Here is a 6000-nt window from a genome sequence, read left to right as displayed (position 1 = left end):
CACCCCATAAATTAGAGCTCTGAATAATGGCTCGATTACAGTAATAAACGGTGACACAGCTATAGTGCGGTTATAAAGCACGGGTGCGGCTGGAGGCTGTAAAACGAGTGAGGGGTCTGTCGTTCCGTCACGGCCTCTTTGCACGCAGCTCTGCCCCCATCCTCCAAGGCTTTGCTCTTCTTTAGGGCCCTTCGACAGCATCTCATAATTCCCCCTGCAGAAGCAGCGTCTGGGATACTGTCGGATCATGGCCTACAGCAGGTTCCGTTGTCTTCGTAGGAAGGGAGTGCAATATGCAATTTCCCTCTTTTTTCGTCCGGGCAGTGACATGCAACCACTTTGAGGAAATAACGATGGTTCTAAAATGCAGCCCTAGCTGTATCCTGTTCTCCCAGAGGGTATACATATACAATATGTAGGCGGATCAGGATTGCTCTTTTGTTTTGAACTTCGGCTGATGGTTTCTCAAGACGCGCATCGCTGGAAAAGACCAAGTTTCCTGATGTTTGAGATTTCTGTTTCCATTCCAGCTTTTGTCTTCTTCTTTTAAAGTGAGGGGGAAGAAAACTATTTTGCTGTAGTGCTGTCTTGATCATTTTTCTGATGTGCTTTCCTGAATTGTATTAATGCGTAATCACCTTATGAGCTGGATGAGGAATACAAACAGCAAAGTCCTAAAGTATATAGACCTGTCCCACCAAGCAAGAAATTGAGAAAAGCCTGCAGCGAAAAGCTTCCCTCTCGGGGTAGGATTTAGGAATCTGAATGGGGAAACATTCTGCACAATCTGCACCACGGTAATTCGACTCACTATTCTTCCTCAACTCTGAACCTTGCCACCGAGGGATCCCGTAAAGATGATGCGGCGTCATCACTAGAACGGCTATTTACTCCCGTCATTCAGAAGAATCAAAAGGGAGAGGCCACCGGGGCACCCGTGTGCACTGCTGCTGCCCCCTCTTTTATCCTCCCCTTAAGTCCAACACGTGAAAAACCTTTCCTTGTTTCCTAAGACTCCATTTGACCAGTCATCCACTCTTTCCTAATTTCAACAGAAATAAATCACTTCTAGACATTAGTGTCCCCAAAATGATGCTTTATTAAATGAAACGAACCTGGTAGATAATGACTCATACACACACACATATATATAGATATATATTAATGAGGTATAATTAGATACTTCACTCGCTGCATCCGTCTTCTTCGCAGAGGAGCACAGAAGTGCAGTTTGCCTTTGACCGGCTATGAGCTGGTGTGTGGGCACATAAGTACGTGTTTTTAGCTGAAGTTCCTCAGCGTGCTGTCGCAAGGTTCAGTGTCGCTTTTTAAAGCTCGGATCCTCTGTGAGGTGGAACTTGTCCTCTGCTTTCTTTGCTGCTCAGCTGGGCCTGCTTGCCTTGGCTGTTTTACCCATGTTAACATTCCTGCTGTGAGGGTGGCTGGTCTCCCGGCATCTCCATCATGGGGCTCTGGTGGGGCCGTGGCAGTGCCATGCAGAGCGGTTTGTGGGTAATGGCGTCCTGGGGGATAATGACCTGCTCCTGCAGAAGTGGAGCTCGCCGGTAGGAAGATAGTTGAGGGGATGGGGAGATGTCGATCATGCACAGAGTTCTCCTGCGTGATTCATGAGCAACCTCAGGGCTTTTTCCCATCCAGCAGGGTGTCGACCCCACCTGCCTCTTTCCCCGTCGATCACGGTCACGGACACTGACCGGAAAAATGCGACCCTTTGCCCTCGGTGTGGTTACCGCTCCGCGTGCCAGCTGCTACTCGTCTGCCTAGAGAGCGACCCTTGGCAGCAAAATAAGCAAGATAAAACTTTAGTGGGGCAGAGAAAATGGCTACAAAAATTCACCAGAAGCATCAGCTGTTCAAACTGACTGTATATTTACATTTATCGTTTAGCCGATGCTTTTCTTCGCTCACTCACTCACTTCACTTGCACTGATGCGCCAGTATATACAGCTGAACTTTTTTTTTTTTTTGACTGAAGTAATTTTAGGGTTTGTACGGTGCTCCTAGGTACCACAGCAAGAGGTAAGATTGGAATCGCGGTCCTTCGAGATGAAGGCGGCAGCCCTAACCGCTGTACCACCTGCTGCCCCCAGTGGTATGAATATGTAATAGTAGCACGACCAGTGACAGCAGGAAAAGTATTTTTCATGCGCATTTCTTTTCAAACGCACTTTGTTTTATTCGGAACGGTGCCTTGGCTGCAAAGATTTTGAAACATAATAGCTTTCGCAGCTTCGTCACCCCAAACTCAACTGCCTCGCCCGGGACTTGGGAAAAGCTATTTATGTAGGCCACACTCTGCCTCCCGACTAAAGGGTGAAAATCCAACAAAAACAAGCGATAAGGTCTGAGACTTAATCAAATTCTTATCGGGGCTCCGAGGGCCAAGCGCTGGAGTCCAGAGTGGAAACGGTAAATGTTTATTCTCTAATTCCTCCAGGTTTACCCAGGCTGCTCCAGCCAGCTCTGCTCTAATCTGCCGGTATCTAGTGTTCGCTTCAGCCCAAATTGCTGTTTATTATTACTCTCGTGCTGCTGCTGTGGGATTGGGCTTCCCCACTCTCCAATCCACTGCTCGCACTGGGCTATTCTTGAAATGGCCCGCTTGATTTACCCAGGCAAACTGCTCTGGTAATTGCTGAGATTTATATAAATGGGGAACAGCTGACTAAGGCCCCCTGGCTATCAGATCTGACAGGCCTAATGTGTGTTTGAACGTTCCCCTCTCCATAATACGGTCCTGTCGCTCTGGCCGGCGATGCTTCGCAGTACCGCCGTCCTTGTGACAATGGGGAAGAATACTTTGCGCGCAACCCCTGGACCCCTTGATTTACAGGAAGTGGACAAACATTTGGGAACCCTTGGCTAAATATGAGGGTACGTGAGCACATGACAGTTTGCCACCCCATGTAAGTGGCATCAAAGCAAAACATTGAGATCTTTCTGGAATTTGAATCATTGTGTCCATGTGAAGACTGTAAGACAAACTTTAAATTTAAAATGGATTTCATTCATTCATTCATTCATTCATTCATTCATCCATTCATTCATCCATTCATTCACCCATCACCATAACTGACGCTTTCCCTTAAAGTGACTTACAATATTTGGTTTGTGTGCTAAGCTACTGAAAAAGATTTCCCCACTTAAGGAGCTGACTAATTTTTATTCTATCTCACTCAGGGGTACTACAGGAATAGGCATTTAAGCCCAAATCCTTCAGTTGCTAGCTGACAACAGATGTTGTAAAGTGTGATGATGATTTCAGACAAGAGGTCTCGTGATCAATGGATCAACGATCAGCAGTGAACAAAGCCCTCTGACAATGAGATGGTGGAGAATCACTTGCCCTGTGTCGTAAGAGCATGGATCCTGTATTAAAGGAAAGTGTTAGAAGAAAGACTGTCAAGGGATGGTCGTATTGATTTTGCATATGTGGTTCATAATCAAGGATCTTTATACCACTGAGGTTCTGGCTCCTATAGTGAGATGTTCTACAGGTTAATACAAGTTCTCACAGGCCTTCTGCAGCGAGGTCCTCTCGGTATACTTTGGACCATATGCACTCCATTGATCTCCTGTGGGTGTTTTCCTTTTTTTCTGCCTGTATGTGGAGATTTGAAAGGACGGGGAAAAAATAGGCACATAGGGCTTTCAGTTGTGCCGGACACCAGCAAGTTCAGATGCTTGTTGACCTTTAGGTTGCTCTTCACCTTCCTGATTATTGGGCTATTGTTCTTCTTTATTAGTGAACTCCATAAACAAACTGTAGCAGATTTGAAATAAATGATTTTTTAAAATTTATTCCGCTAGATTTAGATAGTAATTATACGTGTGATTATAGACTTGCTAATCTCCTCCAGCATGACAAGAAATTTAGGAATACAGATAATCTTGTTGTTTTTCCCATCGAATATGTCTCATTAAATTCTAAATCTTATACCCTTCCCCAGCCTTCCTGTTTCCATGGTTACAGCGAATAACCAAAACAATAAATTGTCATATGGATGTGCTCGGCTGAATATATTCAAAAAACACCTGTGCTCACATTAATCAGGGGCTACTCATTGTCCCTTAATTTTAACTGTTTTTAATTATGTTATAATTATACTCGTACAATGCAGATATTATGCTGATCAGTGAATAAGCACATTTCTTTGATAATGAAAGGATTTATTTTCACCTTTCATTGTCAAAGAAAACTTTTATTCTGTGTCATTGTGAAGAGATGCCACTTATGCTTGATCCATTTAGGCTAAATATGTAGGCTACTCAGTCAGAAAAGAAAACAAGATATGAGATAGGTTTTTTTTTTTTAAAGAAAAATTGACTTTCAAACTCAAAACCACGTTTTTAATAGTAAATCGGAGACCACAGATTTCTATATACACAGGCACACATTCTTATATGATTTTACTGGCATTTTTCGTATTCATAACTGCGTACGTATAGTTGCACATATATTTAATTCAGACTCTTGCACCAAATTATTTTTGTTGTATTCTACTCGTCAACGTATCACCATGGAGACAGAAGTGGGTCTTTTGCTCCACCCAGCCTATCACATTGCACACTACATTTATGGAACGGTTCATGCCCAGACAAGTTGCATGTTTCTCTCTGTCAGTTTTTCCCGAATTCAGACGGTGCACCATGCAAGCATCACTTTAAAAAATGCATAAACTACTCCAGAATTAGCTTGTTGGCTCGGGCAAAAGCACAAGTTACAGGAAAGTTACTTTTATTCTATTTCAGATACTGCGCGGAAAAGGGCCACCAGTAGCTGCTTTGCCGCTTCGTGTGCTGCAAATTTCTTTGCAAGCCGTCTCCCATACAAATGTGTCGGGTTTAAATAGGTGATACTCTTATTCTGAGAAACAACGTAAATATGAAAAAGTATTCTTTTTGGCCTTGCAGAGAAGGTTTTTGATTACCGGGTTTGTCACAATTACCAGTTAACTAAAGTGTGACAGCAAAGTAATTACCAATTACCACCTCTTCACTTCGTGCTCATTAACAGGCTATGGAAGCAGCATAAATAAAAGTGCTATCGATATGATAATCCTTTTTTTTTTTTTTTTTTTGTGCATTTTATGTAATTTCTGTACCGCTCAGCTATTCCTTTGACAACTCAAAATCAACCTCGGTTGGTCTCAGCTGGCAGTTTATCGTTTATATGCGTTTCATTTTTAACGTAAGGTCGACAGCTAATGTTTTTACTCCCTATCATCAATTAAAAACACTTTTCCTGCCAAGGTTCAGCTTGCTAATGTTTATTCCCTTAAATATATAAATTTAAACCTCCATTTGAGTAGAAATTGCAGAGCTCATGGATAATATGCCAGGGCTCTGCAGTAGCTTTCAGTGGTGTCAGGGGGATCACGGGTGTTCAGGTATGCATAATTAAAGATGATGGCACGTCTCAGGGCATTAATGGTAGGTATAATATAGAGCACAAACCACCTGGAGCCACATGCTGTGGTACTTTTACCCCTCCTCAAGGGGTTCTCCTTTGTGTCGACGATATTGTCGATATCTCCAGATGTTTGGCATCTCGGTGTGAAATGTTAATTCACAGGGCCATCGGAGCAGTGGAAGACAGGCTGGAGGTGGCTCAGGATGAGCAAGTGGAAACAGTCGATTTGGAGCTGCACCGCAGGACCTGAGCTTCAGGACAGCGGTCTGCCCCCCACCCCCTAGCACGCTGTAGGACTTCGAAGAAGGACTCGCACTCCTGTGTTCTGGCACATGGATCTGCAGTTGATACGGTGGTGGAAATTCAAGTGACTGATGCAGACAATCCCAGGAATGGAGCAGAAAATTCCAGACTCTCGGCTATTTCTGTAGGAAGCCCAGGAAAAATTTTTTTCAACCTTGGAATCTTCCCAGCAGAGAAGCTTAGCACACGTGTCACAGGCCATTATTCAAGTAAATACCGTGCGTGTGCATAATGTTAATAATAGTATTAATTTTCTAGTGTTA

This window comes from Scleropages formosus, chromosome 13, assembly GCF_900964775.1.
Source record: "Scleropages formosus chromosome 13, fSclFor1.1, whole genome shotgun sequence".
In the NCBI taxonomy this organism is placed as follows: domain Eukaryota; kingdom Metazoa; phylum Chordata; class Actinopteri; order Osteoglossiformes; family Osteoglossidae; genus Scleropages; species Scleropages formosus.
Note: the sequence above shows the minus strand (reverse complement) of the source record.